General features: G+C 43.5%; 1 protein-coding gene across 2 annotated transcripts in view; it reads left to right on the forward strand.

The window, feature by feature from the left end:
* The window catches only part of GLRB (glycine receptor beta), a 212149-nt gene that overhangs the window by 116336 nt on the left and 78071 nt on the right, over positions 1 to 17742 (forward strand). The window lies entirely within an intron of this gene.

The raw sequence follows: 17742 nt of genomic DNA on the forward strand, positions 1-17742 counted from the left end.
TGAACCCCTCGACTGAGTTCGCCATCACCACCTCCTCAGGCAAGCAATTCCAGATTCTCACTGCCCTAACAGTAAAGAATCCTCTTCTATGATTTATAGTTCTCAGAATATTATGATGCAAAAAAAAAAATGATTTGTAAGTGCAAAAGTAACAAGTGATAGTTACAACATTCTGGTATCACTGAATTCCTACTGCACTGAAGTTAGTTTTCTCATCATAATCATGTGATTTATATGAAAACCCTGACGTAAGTGGTCAAGAAAAATCTGAACCGATCCTTAAGAGATGTTATGTGTCCTAAATTGGTAGCAATAATAACTTCAACTCCTTCAGCAAAAAAGCAAGTCTTCTCTCGTCCATAATCTGTCAATTGGAAAATGGGAAATTTCCACATTATTGGTAGCTCAAAAGCTCTGGGAAATGCGACATGACTTTAAAAAAAAAAAAGAATCCCACAAAATCCACTTTTTTTTCTTAAAGACAAATTTCCTCTCGTTCCTGAGGCTTTCTTCTGTTCTGGAACCTTAGGAGCTCTGCAAATGTTCCAGTAAAATCTACACCCAAATAGCGCTCCTTCACTTCCGTGCCTTGCCGTGTTTTTGGGGACATTGAGTAAAAACGCTGCCGGGTCTACCTTTCTTCTGTTTCCATACTTTCAAAATAGAAAACAACATTTTCTCAAACTAAGATGTACCATATATACTAGAGTATAAGCCGACCCGAGTATAAGCCGACCCCCCTAATTTTGCCACAAAAAACTGGGAAAACTTAAAGACTCGAGTATAATCCTAGGGTGGGAAATGCAGTAGCTACCGGTAAATGTCAAAAGTAAAAATACATACCAATAAAAGTAAAATTAATTGAGACATCAGTAGGTTAAGCGTTTTTGAATATCCATATTGAATCAGGAGCCCCATGCAATGCTTCATAAAGATTATGATGGGCCCCATAAGATGCTCCATATTAAAATATGCCCCTTATAATCCTGCATAAAGGTTAATAATGGCCCCATAAGATGCTCCATAGACATATTTGCCCAATATAATGCTGCACAAATGCTGATTATGGCCCCATAAGATGCTCCATAAAGATATTTGCCCCATATAATGCTGCACAAACGTTGATTATGGCCCCATACAGACACTTGCGCCATATAGTGCTGCACAAACGTTATGGCCCCATATAGTGCTGCACAAACATTATGGCCCCATACAGTGCTGCACAAACGTTATGGCCCCATATAGTGCTGCACAAACTTTATGGCCCCATATAGTGCTGCACAAACGTTATAGCCCCATATAGTGCTGCACAAACGTTATGGCCCCATAGATGCTCCATACAGACACTTGCCCCATTTGCTGTGTTAAAAAAAAATAATCGCATACTCACCTCTCCGTCGCTCAGGCCCCCGGCACTTTCAATAGTCACCTGCTCCTCATTCCGGCGCCGCTCCCATCTTCAGCACTGGCATTCAGGCTGAGGGCGCGCACTAACTACGTCACCGCGCCCTCTGACCTGAGCGCCACTGCTGAAGATAGAGCGGCGCCAGAACGAGGAGCAGGTGAGTATCACGCAGCGCAGCGCTCCCCTCCCTGTTATACTTACCTGCTCCTGGCGCTGTGCAGTCCCTGGCTTCCCCGGCGCTGCAGCTTCTTCCTGTAGTGAGCGGTCACCGTTACCGCTCATTACAGTAATGAATATGCAGCTCCACCTCTATGGGAGGTGGAGACGCATATTCATTACTGTAATGAGCGGTACCATGTGACCGCTCAGTACAGGAGGAAGCTGCTGGCGCCGGGAAGCCAGGGACATGCAGGGACCGCGCCAGGGGCAGGTAAGTATAATTAGACAGCCCCCGCTCCCCCTCACCTGCCGACCCCTGGGTACGACTCGGGTATAAGCCGAGAGGGGGACTTTCAGCCCAAAAAAGTGGGCTGAAAATCTCGGCTTATACTCGAGTATATACGGTATTTGTTTTTTTATTTACACAGTCCAGTGTTATAAAATTCTAACACCTTTTATACCAGCAATATACCTTTTGTCATCAAAATGCTCACTGCGCCCAATAGATGAATTCCTTGAAGTCGAATTTCCAAAATTGGGTCACTTAAACTAAACTAAATGGCACACCTTCTCTTTCAAACCCCGCCAAGTGCCCAAACAGTGATTTCTGATTACTTAAGGTATTGCATGCTCTGGAGACATTGCATAACAAACTGTAAGTTCCATTTTCTCTCATTGACTCGTGTGAAAATGAAAGCGTTGGAGCTAAAAATATTTAAGTGAAGACATTTTTTTTTTTTTTTTAGCCGAATGTTAAAAAATTCAGAGACATCAGTATTCTCAAAATGTTCACTACAATTTTTCTTAAATTTCTTGATGGGTGTAGTGTACAAAATGGTGTCCCTTGTGGGGGTTTCTGCTGCTTTGACACTCTTGGGACTCTACAAATGTTACACGAGCTCCGCAATCTATTAGTCAAATTTATAAAAATCAACGCTCTACACGCCCTGCCATGTGCTTAAGGAAGCACTCCCATGAAAGGTTTTATCCAAATTTGTATTGCAATCACATTATATTATATAGCACTGTGTACTTACAATTGCTCATTTTGCCTTTCTACCCAGATAATTCCTCATGTTTTTCCATTAAGTCTGACATCACGTGATTAATAACAGACTAGCTGAATCCTTCTAAGCTCTATGCAGAAACAGGAGGTATTTTCCCTGTATGAGTTGCTGCAAAAATTCCGGGAGGAGGGAGGATCTGGGTCAGTAGTTGAATAGACTGATTCAATTCATTCTCTGAAAAGAGACTTCCTGTTTCTACATGGAGAAAGCAGAAAAAAGTATTACCTGGGTAGAAAGGCAAAATGAGCAACTGTAAGTACACAGTGCCATATAATATAATGAGGATAAAAACTCTGATTGGAGGGCCTCTTTAAATAGTACTCTTTTTTTTTCTCCACATATTGGGTATTTCTGAAAGGAGAAGTCGCATAACAAATTAGCCTCTGCTTTTTTACTGTAGCCCCTTGTCAAAATGAAAAATTTGATCTCGGTGTTAATCTAAATTTCTGTAATATAAAATGAAATACTAGTATCTTTGCCATCTTTTACATTTATTTTAGACTTCTTAAATAAACTCACTTGTAGGTCATGACATAATTAGGGAAAAAAGTTTAACAATTTTGACTGTAGCAGCTGAAACTTTAGTCTGACATGATGTACGTTCAGGAGCTGGGAACTGTCTAAAGCAGATGTCACCGTGTAAAGATTACAGAAATGATATTGCAAGCAGCTTGAAGTTTACTGTTGACACCAAGGACAGATTTCCCATTTCTAAACCATTGCAGATATTCATTATGTAGCACATGGCAGCCAGTAAAACCTTGCTGTTGTATTTTGAAAGTTCTGGTCTACAACGATAAAAGTGTGTTTTCAGGATTGATAAATGTTTTTGGCACAGAATCCTACAATTGTACTCCCTATTAGGGTTGAGCGACCTTTACTTTTATAGGATCGGGTCGGGTTTCACGAAACCCGACTTTTTCAAAAGTCGGGTCGAGTGAAATCGGCCGATCCTTTAAAAAAGTCGGGGTCGGCCGAAACCCGAAACCCAATGCAGTGCATTGGGTTTCCATGGTTCCCAGGGTCTGAAGGAGAGGAAACTCTCCTTCAGGCCCTGCGATCCATATTTTAGTGTAAAATAAAGAATTAAAATAAAAAATATCGCTATACTTACCCTCTGACGCGCCCTGGTACTAACCGGGAACCTTCCTCCTTCGAATCAGCGCTTCAAGGACCTTGCGGTGACGTCGCGGCTTGTGATTGGTCGCGCGACCGCCCATGTGACCGCTCGCGCGACCAATCAGAAGCCGTGACGTCACCGAAGGTCCTTCAAGCGCTGATTCTTAGGAAGGAAGGCTGTCGGAAAGAAGCAGGGCGCGTCCGAGGGTGAGTATATTCCTATTAAGTATATACTCACCCTCGGACGCGCCCTGCTTCTTTCCGGCAGCCTTCCTTCCTAAGAATCAGCGCTTCCAGGACCTTCGGTGACGTCGCGGTGACGTCACGGCTTCTGATTGGTCGCGAGGCGGTCGCGCGACCAATCACAAGCCGCGACGTCACCGAAGGTCCTGAAAGCGCTGATTCGAAGGAAGGAAGGTTCCCGGTTAGTACCAGGGCGCGTCAGAGGGTAAGTATTGCGATAATTTTTATTTTAATTCTTTATTTTACACTTAAATCTGAATTCCGATACCAATTCCCGATATCTTAAACATATCGGGAATCGGTATCGGAATTCCGATTCCAGATTCAGAAGATCGCCGACTTCATGGCCGACCCCACACTGGGGTCGGGTCGGGTTTCATGAAACCCGACCTTGCCAAAAGTCGGCGACTTCTGAATATTACCGACCCATTTCGCTCAACCCTACTCCCTATCACTAGGTGCACTTTTAGCAGGGCATGTTTGCAATCTAATGTCACCTGGCTACAATTTCAGAATGGAGTCAGGTAAGAGTTACACATGGGATATCAGGATTTATTTTAAGAAGCCAAAATTGCTCTTGATATACAGATAAAAAACACAAGGGATTTTTTGTATATATATCTCTTTTGAGAAGGGATTTATTTTATCCGAAACGTTGCCATGCCACAGGGCATTAAAGTCCTCTTTTGAACATCTTTTTGTGCTGTTTCCCTTTTTAATATAAATATAAATAAAAAAAATAATACCCCCCTAATTTTGCCACAAAAAAACTAGGAAAACTTAATGACTTGAGTATAAGCCTAGGGAGGGAAATGCAGCAGCTACCGGTAAATGTCAAAAATAAAAATAGATGCCAATAAAAGTAAAATTAATTGAGACATCAGTAGGTTGTGTTTTTGAATATCCATATTGAATCAGGAGCCCCATATAATGCTCCATAAAGTTTATGATGGCCCCATAAGATGCTCCATATTAAAATATGTCCCATATAATCCTGCATAAAGGTTAACAATGGCCCCATAAGATGCTCCTTAGACACATTTGCCCAATATAATGCTGCACAAATGTTGATTATGGCCCCATAAAATGCTCCATACAGACACTTGCCCTATATAATGCTCCACAAACGTTCATTATGGCCACATAAGATGCTCCATACAGACACTTGCCCCATATAGTGCTGCACAAACCTTGATTATGGCCCCATAAGATGCTCCATACAGACACTTGCCCCATTTGCTGTTGCTGCGATCACATACTCACCTCTCCGTTACTCAGGCCCCTGGCACTTTCAATATTCACCTGACTTCATTCCAGTGCCGCTCTATCTTCAGCGTCTTCTACACTGACGTTCAGGCAGAGGGCACGCACAAACCACGTCATCACACCCTCTGACGTGAGCGTCACTGCAGAAGTCGCTGAAGACGGAGCGGCGCCGGAATGAGAAGCAGGTAAATATCATGTAGCGCTCCTCTTCCCATTATACTCACCTGCTCCTGGTGCGGTGCAGTCCATGCTTCCCCGGCGCCAGCAGCTTCTTCCTGTATTGAGCGGTCACCGTTACCTCTCATTACAGTAATGAATAGGCGGCTCCACCCCTATGGGAGGTGGAGCCGCCTATTCATTACTGTAATGAGTGGTACCATGTGACCGCTCAGTACAGGAAGAAGCTGTGGCGCCGGGGAACCAGGGACCTGCAGGGACCACGTCAGGAGTAGGTGAGTATAATTAGACAGCCTCCACTCCCCTTCCCCTGCCGACCCCTGGGTATGACTCGAGTATAAGCCGAGAGGGGGACTTTCAACCCCCAAAAATGGGCTGAAAATCTCGGCCTATACTCGAGTATATATATAATATATATTATTGTAATATAATTATATACACATGCGCACACGCACGCATATATAATATGGCAAGTATTCAGACCCCTTTAAATTTTTCACTCTCGGTTTCATTGCAGCTATTTGGTAAATTAAAAAAAAAAGTTCTTTTTTTTTTCACATTAATGTGCAATCTGCACCCCCATCTTCACTGAAGAAAAAAAAATGTAGAAATTTTTGCAAATTTAATGAAAAAGAAAATCTGAAATATCACATCGTCATAAGTATTCAGACCCTTTGCTCAGACACTCGTATTTAAGTCACATGCTGTTCATTTCATTGTGATCCTTCTTGAGATGGTTCTACTCCTTCATTTGAGTCCAGCTGTGTTTAATTAAACTGATAGGACTTGATTTGGAAAGGCACACACCTGTCTATAAGAGACCTCACAGCTCCCAGTGCTTGTCAGACAAAATGGAAGAAGTTTGGGACCACCAAAAGTCTTCTTAGACCTGGCTGTCCAGCCAAACTGAGCAATCATGGAGGAAGAGCCTTGATGAGAGAGATAAAGAAGAAACCAAGGTCAGTGTGGCTGAGCTCCACAGATGCAGTAGGGAGATGGGAGAAAGTTCCACAAAGTCAAGTATCACTGCAGCCCTCCACCAGTCGGGCCTTTGAGGCAGAGTGACCCGACGGAATCCTCTCCTCAGCGCAAGACATATGAAAGCCCCCATAGTTTGCTAAAAACAAAACACATTGAGGACTCCCAGACTATGAGAAATAAGATTCTCTGGTCTGATGAGACGAAGATGGACCTTTTTGGTGATAATTCTAAGCAGCATGTGTGGAGAAAACCAGGCACTGCTCATCACCTGCCCAATACAATCCCAACAGTGAAACATGGTGGTGGCAGCATCATGCTATGGGGTGTTTTTCAGCTGCAGGGACAGGGCGACTGGTTGTCACTGAAGGAAACATGAATGCGGCCAAGTACAGAGATATCCTGGATGAAAACCTCTTCCAGAGTGCTCTGGACCTCAGACTTGGCCGAAGGTACACCTTCCAACAAGACAATGGCCCTAAGGAAACAGCTAAAATAACAAAGGAGTGACTTCAAATCAACTCTGCGACCATTCTTGACTGGCCCAGCCAGAGCCCTGACCTAAACCCAATTGAGCATCTCTGGAGAGACCTGAAAATGGCTGTCCACCAACTTTCACCATCTAGTCGGACGGGACTGGAGAGGATCTGTGTGGAAGAATGGCAGAGGATCCCCAAATCCAGGTGTGAAAAACTTGTTGCATCATTTCCAAGAAGACTCATGGTTGCACTAGCTCAAAAGGGTGCTTCTACTCAATACTGAGCAAAGGGTCTGAATACTTATGATCATGTGATATTTCAGTATTTATTTTTTAATGAATTTCCAAAAATTATTACTTTTCTGTTTTTTTCAGTCAAGATGGGGTGCAGAGTGTACATTAATGAGGGGAAAAAAAAATCATTTTTTTTGTTAATTTACCAAATGACTGCAATAAAACAGTGAAAAATGTAAAGGTCTATGAATTCTTTCTGTACCCACTGTATGTAGATATATAAAGTGAGAGGGGGCAAATGGCACTTTCACTTTTTGAAAGTACAAGTGTAGAAAGATTTAGCAGGCTCTGGTGTTGTGGGACATTATTATTATTATTATTTATTTATATAGCACCATTAATTCTGTGGTGCTGTACATGAGAAAGGGGTTACATACAAAGTTATAGATATCGTTTACAGTAAAGAAATTTACAATGACAGACTGGTACAGAGGGGAGAGGACCCTGTCCTTGCGGACTTACATTCTACTTACATTGTTCTACTGTTCAGAGCCACCTACACAAATATGGCCTTCATGGAAGAGTCATCAGAAGAAAACCTCTCCTGCGTCCTCACCATAAAATTCAGTGTCAAGAAGTATGCAAAAGAACATCTAAACAAGCCTGATGTATTTTGGAAACGAGTCCCTTGGACTGATGAGGTTAAAATAGAACTCTTTGGCCACTGATCAAAGGTATGTGTGGAATAAAATGGCACAGAAATAAAGGAAAAGAACATCTCGCCAACTGTTAAGCATGGAGGTGGAGCAATCATGCTTTGTGATTGTGTTGCAGCCAATGGTATCAGGAACATTTCTCGCTGTATACTACGTCACTGGGCAATATACTACGTCACTGGGCAATATACTACGTCACTGGGCAATATACTACGTAATTGGGCAATATACTACGTAACTGGGCAATATACTACGTGACTGGGCAATATACTACGTGACTGGGCAATATACTACGTGGCTGGGCAATATACTACGTGGCTGGGCAATATACTACGTGGCTGGGCAATATACTACGTGGCTGGGCAATATACTACGTGGCTGGGCAATATACTACGTGGCTGGGCAATATACTACGTCGCTGGGCAATATACTACGTAACTGGACAATATACTACGTAACTGGGCAATATACTACGTGGCTGGGCAATATACTACGTGGCTGGGCAATATACTACGTGGCTGGGCAATACACTACGAGGCTGGGCAATATACTACGTCACTGGGCAATATAATACGTAGCTGGGCAATATACTATGTGGCTGGGCAATATACTACGTGGACATTCATATTCTAGAATACCCGATGCGTTCGAATCGGGCCACCATCTAGTATTATGTATATTGCACATATATACACACACACATTTTTGTCTGTTACACTTAAAAAAAATTACAACAAGGACTGTAGGCCAATGCAAAACTTCGGGCACCCTGCATGGCTAGTACCTAGTAGCACCCCCTTTTGAAAGTATCACAGCTTGTAAACACTTTTTGTAGCCAGCACAGTCTTTCAATTCCTGTTTGAGGGCTTTTCATCCATTCTATCTAGGAAAATTTGTTCAGTTCTGTGAGATTCCTGGGTCATCTTGCATGCACTTTGAGATGAAGCCACAGATTGTCAATGATGTCCAGATCAGAGGACTGTGAGGGTCATTGCAAAACCTTCAGCTTGTGCCTTTTGAGGTAGTCTATTTTGGATTTGGACATGTATTTAGGATCATTATCCATTTGTAGAAGCCATCCACGTTTCCATTTTTAGAAATGGTGTTATGTTTGCATCAAGAACTTGTTGAAATTTCATTGAATCCATTCTTCCACGTAGTATACAGCACAGACACGTAGTATACTACCCAGTCACGTAGAATATTGGCCAGTCACGTAGTATATTGCCCAGCTACATAGTATATTGCCCAGCCAGGTATGTAACAGGTTAAAAAATTAAAAAGAAACATATACTCACCTTCCGAGAGCCCCTTGTAGTTCTGTTGCCTGTGTGCGGTGCATGCGGCAGCTTCCGGTCCCAGGGTTGGTATGAGCACAGGACCTGTGATGACGTCGCGGTCATATGACCGTGACGTCATGGCAGGTCCTTCTCATATACCATCCTTAGCACCGGAACCTGCCGCTTGCACTGCCGAGGACAGGGCGACACATCGGAGGGTGAGAATAACGTTTTTTTTTATTATTATTTGTAACATTAGATCTTTTTACTATTGATGCTGCATACGCAGCATCAATAGTAAAAAGTTGGTCACACAGGGTTAATAGCTGCGTAACCAGAGTGCGTTACACCGTGCTCCAGTAATGCTGGCATTAACCCTGTGTGAGGGCTGACTGGATGACTGGAGGGGAGTATGGAGCGGGCACTGACTGCGGGGAGGAAAGAGCGGCCATATTGCCGCTGGACTGTGGCCGTCGCTGATTGGTCGTGGAAATTGTCGTGGGCATTTTGCCATGACCAATCAGCGACTTAGATTCCATGACAGACAGAGGCCGCGACCAATGAATATCCGGGACAGACAGAAAGACAGAAGTGACCCTTAGACAATTATATAGTAGATGTACAGTGTATTAGAATTTAATTTTGACTAAAATACAAAGAAAATGTGTCGTCTTTACCTTTAATCCTTTTAGCGATCACTTCATTTTCAACTTGCTTAACTGTTACAATAACAGTAATTTTACCAAGGGGTGCCCAAAATTTTAAATGCCACTGTATGTACAGTCATGGACAAAATTTTTGAGAATGAGACAAATATTAATTTTTCCAAAGTCTAATGCTTCATTTTTTCTAATGGCAATTTGCATATACTCCTGAATGTCAGAGTGATAAGCTTAACAGCAATTACAGTACTTGCAAAGTCAATATTTGCCCAGAAAATGAACTTTAACCCCCAAAACACATTTCAACATCATTGCAGTCCTGCCTTAAAAGGAGCAGCTAACATCGTTTTAGTGATTGATCCATTAAAACAGGTGTGGGTGTTGATGAGGACAGAGCTGGCGATCAATCAGTCATGATTAAGTAAGAATGACAACACTGGACACTTTAAAAGGAGGCTGGTGCTTGGTATCATTGTTTCTCTTCAGTTAACCATGGTTATCTCTGCATTGCACTGCACAAAAATGGCCTAACAGGGAAGAGTATCGCAGCTACAAAGATTGCACCTCAGTCAACAATCTATCGCATCATCAAGAACTTCAAGGAGAGAGCTTCCATTGTTGTCAAAAAGGCTCCAGGGCGCCCAAGAAAGACCATCAAGCGCCAGGACCGTATCTTAAAACTGTTTCAGCTGCGGGATCGGACTACCAGCAGTGCCGAGCTTGCTCAGGAATGGCAGCAGGTTGGTGTGAGTGCTTCTGCACGCACTGTGAGGCGGAGACTCTTTGAGCAAGGCCTGGTTTCAAGGAGGGCAGCAAAGAAGCCACTTCTCTCCAGAAAAAACATCAGAGACTGACTGATATTCTGCAAAAAGTACAGGGAGTGGACTGCTAAGGACTGGGGCAAAGTCATTTTCTCTGATGAATCCCCTTTTCGATTGTTTGGGACATCTGGAAAACAGCTTATTCGGAGAAGAAGAGGTGAGTGCTCCCACCAGTCTTGTCTCATGCCAACTGTAAAGCATCCTGAAACCATTCATGTGTGGGATTGCTTCTCAGCCAAGGGAATAAAGAATGGTACCAGAATGTCCTCCAAGAGCAACTTCTCCCAACAGTCTAAGAGCAGTTTGGCGCCCAACAATGCCTTTTCCAGCATGATGGAGCACCTTGCCATAAAGCAAAAGTGATAACTAAATGGCTCATGGAACAAAACAGAGATTTTGGGTCCATGGCCTGGAAACACCCCAGATCTTAATCCCATTGAGAACTTGTGGTCAATCATTAAGAGACGGGTGGACAAACAAAAACCAACAAATTCTGGAAAAATGCAAGCATTGATTATGCAAGAATGGACTGCTATCAGTCAGGATTTGGTCCAGAAGTTGATTGAGAGCATGCCAGGGAGAATTGCAGAGGTCTTGAAGAAGAAGGGTCAACAACACTGCAAATATTGACTTGCTGCATTAACTCATTCTGTCAATATAACCTATTGGTACTCATAATATGATTGCAATTATATTTCTGTATGTGATATAAACATCAGACAAACACTAATAAAAACCAGAGGGCAGCAGATCATGTGAAAATATAATTTTGGTGTCATTCTCAAAATTTTTGGCCATGACTGTATAGTAATGTCATCCCTCCTGTAAAGCTTCAGAGAAAAGGAGAATAAAGAGGAAATTAAATCTTCATCTCCCACACACTTATATTTTCCGAAGGTTCACCTGGTAAATCGCAATAGAAAATGTAATCCTTCTGCTGCTGAGTGTATTTGTAATGTGACTTTGAACACTTGCTGAGCCAGAAACATAAGGGCTAGAGGAAAGATCCTGGGATCGCATTAAACCTTATTAGAAACAAAAGCTTCAATTTCTGGTTTTGCAATGTGTCTTGTGTCTACTCTCACTAATAAAAAAATTGTAAAATCCTGGTTTGTGAAGGTGAAATCTGTGGAAGTTGACATGGCAGCGGAACGGTTAAACACATGGAAATGGATTTACTATAAGGTTATCAGGTGTTAAGATACAAATTGCCATTTTATTTATTTATTTATTTATTTGTATTCTCCTCACAACCTTTCAAAAGTAGCCAAAAAAAGTGGATGGGACTAAAATGGTTGTCCACTACTCGGACAACTCCTTCATAATAACTATATTCCCTCATGTAATAAAGAATAACCACTAGACTCTCCTCCAGTGCGGGCGCCATTCCAATACTTTTCTCCTGACCAGAACGGTGGATAATGCTTGCATACCTCTGCGCTTGCATTTTTTGACATGCCTCTCTTTGGCATTCCATTTCTGATGAAGGTGTGATATGTAGACCAAAACGTTTTGTTTTTTGAATTGCAGTTACTTCATAATAAATATCATAATTAACTAGTCATCTGAGTGACAATTTTTCTATTTCTTCATTCCAACATTGTCGGCACCTGCTCTCCCCCATCAGCCCTGCAGTCTCAGCGGCTGCTTCACTTTCTCCTACTACAGGAGTAACTGACCTCTGCTCACACTTCTTCCGGGTGCCAGTTTCTCCCCAATTAGAAGGGAGGGGCTAATTATTGGCTGCTGGGTTGACGTGACATAATAGAACATCCGTGTTTCAAATGTTCGAACAGCCGCAAGACATGCATCCATGGTGATTTGAGCATGCCGAGGATATTCTATTAATGCACAGGCGTGTTATCTCTCATCACTATTTATAACCTTATTAAAGGGGATTTCAGGACTTGTCCGACTTTTACGATTATTCTATATGACTGCAAACCGAGGAAAAAGACAAGTCAATGCCCATCCTACCACAAAAGGCTCGCCAAAACCTCGAAACAAACTGGGAACCTCTGTCAGAAACAATATTCTCTGGAATGCCATGCAAACGAACCACATGCTGGAGGAACAAAGGCACCAAATCAGAAGAGGAAGGCAATTTAGACAAGGGTACCAGATGGACCATCTTAGAAAAGCGATCACAGACCACCCAAATGACTGACATCTTTTGAGAAACGGGAAGGTCAGAAATAAAATCCATAGAGATATGTGTCCAAGGCCTCTTCGGGACCGGCAAGGGCAAAAGCAACCCACTGGCACGAGAACAGCAGGGCTTAGCCCGAGCACAAATCCCACAGGACTGCACAAAAGCACGCACATCCCGCGACACAGAGGGCCACCAAAAGGATCTAGCCACTAACTCTCTGGAACCAAAGATTCCAGGATGACCAGCCAACACCGAACAATGAAGTTCAGAGATAACTCTATTCGTCCACCTATCAGGGACAAACAGTTTCTCCGCTGGGCAACGATCAGGTTTATTAGCCTGAAATTTTTGCAGCACCCGCCGCAAATCAGGGGAGATGGCAGACACAATTACTCCTTCCTTGAGGATACCCGCCGGCTCAGATAAACCCGGAGAGTCGGGCACAAAACTCCTAGACAGAGCATCCGCCTTCACATTTTTAGAGCCCGGAAGGTACGAAATCACAAAGTCAAAACGGGCAAAAAACAATGACCAACGAGCTTGTCTAGGATTCAAGCGCTTGGCAGACTCGAGATAAGTCAAGTTCTTATGATCAGTCAATACCACCACGCGATGCTTAGCTCCTTCAAGCCAATGACGCCACTCCTCGAATGCCCACTTCATGGCCAGCAACTCTCGGTTGCCCACATCATAATTTCGCTCAGCAGGCGAAAACTTCCTGGAAAAGAAAGCGCATGGTTTCATCACTGAGCAACCAGAACCTCTCTGTGACAAAACAGCCCCTGCTCCAATCTCAGAAGCATCAACCTCGACCTGGAATGGAAGAAAAACATCTGGTTGACACAACACAGGGGCAGAAGAAAAACGACGCTTCAACTCTTGAAAAGCTTCCACAGCAGCAGAAGACCAATTGACCAAATCAGCACCTTTCTTGGTCAAATCGGTCAATGGTTTGGCAACACTAGAAAAATTGCAGATGAAGCGACGATAAAAATTAGCAAAGCCCAGGAACTTTTGCAGACTTTTCAGAGATGTCGGCTGAGTCCAATCATGGATGGCTTGGACCTTAACCGGATCCATCTCAATAGTAGAAGGGGAAAAGATGAACCCCAAAAATGAAACCTTCTGCACACCAAAGAGACACTTTGATCCCTTCACAAACAAAGAATTAGCACGCAGGACCTGAAAAACCGTTCTGACCTGCTTCACATGAGACTCCCAATCATCCGAGAAGATCAAAATGTCATCCAAGTACACAATCAGGAATTTATCCAGGTACTCACGGAAGATGTCATGCATAAAGGATTGAAACACTGATGGAGCATTGGCAAGTCCGAACGGCATCACTAGATACTCAAAATGACCCTCGGGCGTATTAAATGCAGTTTTCCATTCATCGCCTTGCCTGATTCTCACCAGATTATACGCACCACGAAGATCTATCTTAGTGAACCAACTAGCCCCCTTAATCCGAGCAAACAAATCAGATAACAATAGCAAGGGGTACTGAAATTTAACAGTGATTTTATTAAGAAGGCGATAATCTATACACGGTCTCAGCGAACCATCCTTCTTGGCCACAAAAAAGAACCCTGCTCCCAATGGCGACGACGACGGGCGAATATGCCCCTTCTCCAGGGATTCCTTCACATAACTGCACATAGCGGTGTGCTCAGGCATGGATAAATTAAACAGTCGACCTTTTGGGAATTTACTACCAAGAATCAAATTTATAGCACAATCACAATCCCTATGCGGAGGCAGGGCATCGGACTTGGGCTCATCAAATACATCCCGGTAATCAGACAAGAACTCTGGAACCTCAGAAGGGGTGGATGACGAAATTGACAGAAATGGAACATCACCATGTACCCCCTGACAACCCCAGCTGGACACCAACATGAAATTCCAATCCAATACTGGATTATGGGCTTGTAGCCATGGCAACCCCAACACGACCACATCATGCAGATTATGCAACACCAGAAAGCGAATAACCTCCTGATGTGCAGGAGCCATGCACATGGTCAGCTGGGTCCAGTATTGAGGCTTATTCTTGGCCAAAGGTGTAGCATCAATTCCTCTCAATGGAATAGGACACTGCAAGGGCTCTAATAAAAACCCACAACGTTTAGCATAATCCAAGTCCATCAAATTCAGGGCAGCGCCTGAATCCACAAACGCCATGACAGAATACGACGACAAGGAGCATATCAAGGTAACGGACAGAAGAAATTTTGACTGTACAGTACCAATGGCGGCAGACCTAGCGAACCGCTTAGTGCGCTTAGGACAATCAGAGATAGCATGAGTGGAATCACCACAGTAGAAACACAGCCCATTCAGACGTCTGTGTTCTTGCCGTTCAACTCTGGTCATAGTCCTATCGCACTGCATAGGCTCAGGTTTAATCTCAGGTAATACCGCCAAATGGTACACAGATTTACGCTCACGCAAGCGTCGACCGATCTGAATGGCCAAAGACATAGACTCATTCAAACCAGCGGGCATAGGAAATCTCACCATGACATCCTTAATGGCTTCAGAGAGACCCTTTCTGAAAATGGCTGCAAGCGCAGATTCATTCCATTGAGTGAGCACGGACCATTTTCTAAATTTCTGGCAATATAGCTCTATCTCATCCTGAGCCTGACAAAGAGCCAGCAAATTTTTTTCTGCCTGATCTACTGAATTAGGCTCATCGTACAGCAATCCAAGCGCCAGGAAAAACGCATCGATATCACTCAATGCAGGATCTCCTGACGCAAGAGAAAATGCCCAGTCCTGAGGGTCGCCACGCAAAAAAGAAATGACGATCCTAACCTGTTGCGCTGGGTCACCAGAGGAACGAGGTTTCAAAGCCAGAAACAGTTTACAATTATTCTTGAAACTCAGAAATTTAGTTCTATCTCCAAAAAACAAATCTGGAATAGGAATTCTCGGTTCTAACAAAGAATTCTGAACCACAAAATTTTGAATATCTTGAACTCTTGCCGTGAGCTGATCTACACATGAAGACAGACCTTTAATGTCCATTGTAACACCTGTGTCCTGAACCACCCAAATGTCTAGAGGAAAAAAAAGACAAATCACAGTGCAAAGGAAAAAAAATGGTCTCAGAACTTCTTTTTTCCCTCTATTGAGAATCATTAGTACTTTTGGCTTCCTGTACTGTTATGAAAGGCAATTCAGTAACACAATGTACATAGCGATCAGAGCACATACAGTGATCTGACAATAACCCAAAATAATAGAACGAGCTCTGAGACGTGGAAACTCTGTAGACCGCAATTCCTGATCCTCTCCAAACACAACTAGAGGCAGCTGTGGATTGCGCCTAACGCTCCCTATGCAACTCGGCACAGCCTGAGAAACTAACTAGCCTGAAGATAGAAAAATAAGCCTACCTTGCCTCAGAGAAATACCCCAAAGGAAAAGGCAGCCCCCCACATATAATGACTGTGAGTAAGATGAAAAGACAAACGTAGGAATGAAATAGATTCAGCAAAGTCAGGCCCGATATTCTAGACAGAACGAGGATAGGAAAGATAACTTTGCGGTCCACACAAAACCCTAAAGAAAACCACGCAAAGGGGGCAAAAAGACCCTCCGTACCGAACTAACGGCACGGAGGTACACCCTTTGCGTCCCAGAGCTTCCAGCAAAACAAATAGACAAGCTGGACAGAAAAAATAGCAACAAATAGCAAAGAAGCACTTAGCTATGCAGAGCAGCAGGCCACAGGAATGATCCAGAGAAACACAAGTCCAACACTGGAACATTGACAGGAAGCATGGATCAAAGCAGCAGGTGGAGTTAAGTAGAGAAGCAGCTAACGACCTCACCAGATCTCCTGAGGGAGGAAACTCAGAAGCAGCACTACCACTTTCCTCCACAAACTGAAGCTCCCAGAGAGAATCAGCCGAAGTACCACTTGTGACCACAGGAGTGAACTCTGCCACAGAATTCACAACAGGCTTTATTCCCAGGATCTCCAGCCATCACAGTATCATAATGTTCACGGAGGACTGTAAGACAGAGATTGACTGGAACAAACAGTTTTACCAAGTGGACAGGCAGCAGGGGCTTCCCCCTGAACGTCATCAACCTCTCTTTCCAGATCGGAGCATATAGACTCCATCACCACCCCTTTCTGAAAAATAGGTACTAGTTCATACTTATTTCCTCCCCCCAGGAAAGCAACAGGGCTAGGCATCTGCCTTATCACTTTTGTTCCCTGGCCTATAAGTAACAAAAAAGTTAAACCTGGGAAAGAACAATGCCCATCTTGCCTGTCGAGGTCTAAGGCTTCTTTCACACTTCCGTCTTGAGACGGCCATCATGATGCATGACGCATCAACGGACGTCAGGAAAAGATTGAGAAACGGATGTAACGCATCCAGTAATATGACAGATGCGTCGACTGTGGTAGGATATGAAATTTAATGCATAAAACTCGAGAGAGAGAGAAACTTTTTGCCTGACTTGAAAATCCTTCCGGCCATGCTCAGAGTGAAAAAACAGGATATGTCACTGGATTTCTGTGTTTGACGGTCAGCGATGGATCCTGTGTCCATAGGCTTCCATTATAGCCAACGACGGACAGCGCAGGACCCGGTGCTGAGCGATTTTCCAACGTGCAGAAAAAATGTTCCTCTGAACGTTTTCTCTGCACGACAGACCGCTATTTTCTGACGGATCCAGTGCACGACGGATGAAACGGATGGCCATCCGTCACAATCCGTCGCTAATACAAGTCTATGGGAAAAAACAGGATCCTGCAGAAATATTTGCAGGATCCTGTTTTTTTAAAACTCAACGGATTTCGACGGGAGAGAGAAGACAGAAGTGTGAAAGAGGCCTATGACATTTCAACAATTCCAAGTATACCAGATTTTTATGATCCGTGATGACCATCACTGGGTGAACCACTCCCTCCAAAAAATGACGCCACTACTCAAAAGCCCATTTGATAGCTCAGAGTT

Source organism: Ranitomeya imitator, chromosome 1 (genome assembly GCF_032444005.1).
Source record: "Ranitomeya imitator isolate aRanImi1 chromosome 1, aRanImi1.pri, whole genome shotgun sequence".
Classification (NCBI taxonomy): domain Eukaryota; kingdom Metazoa; phylum Chordata; class Amphibia; order Anura; family Dendrobatidae; genus Ranitomeya; species Ranitomeya imitator.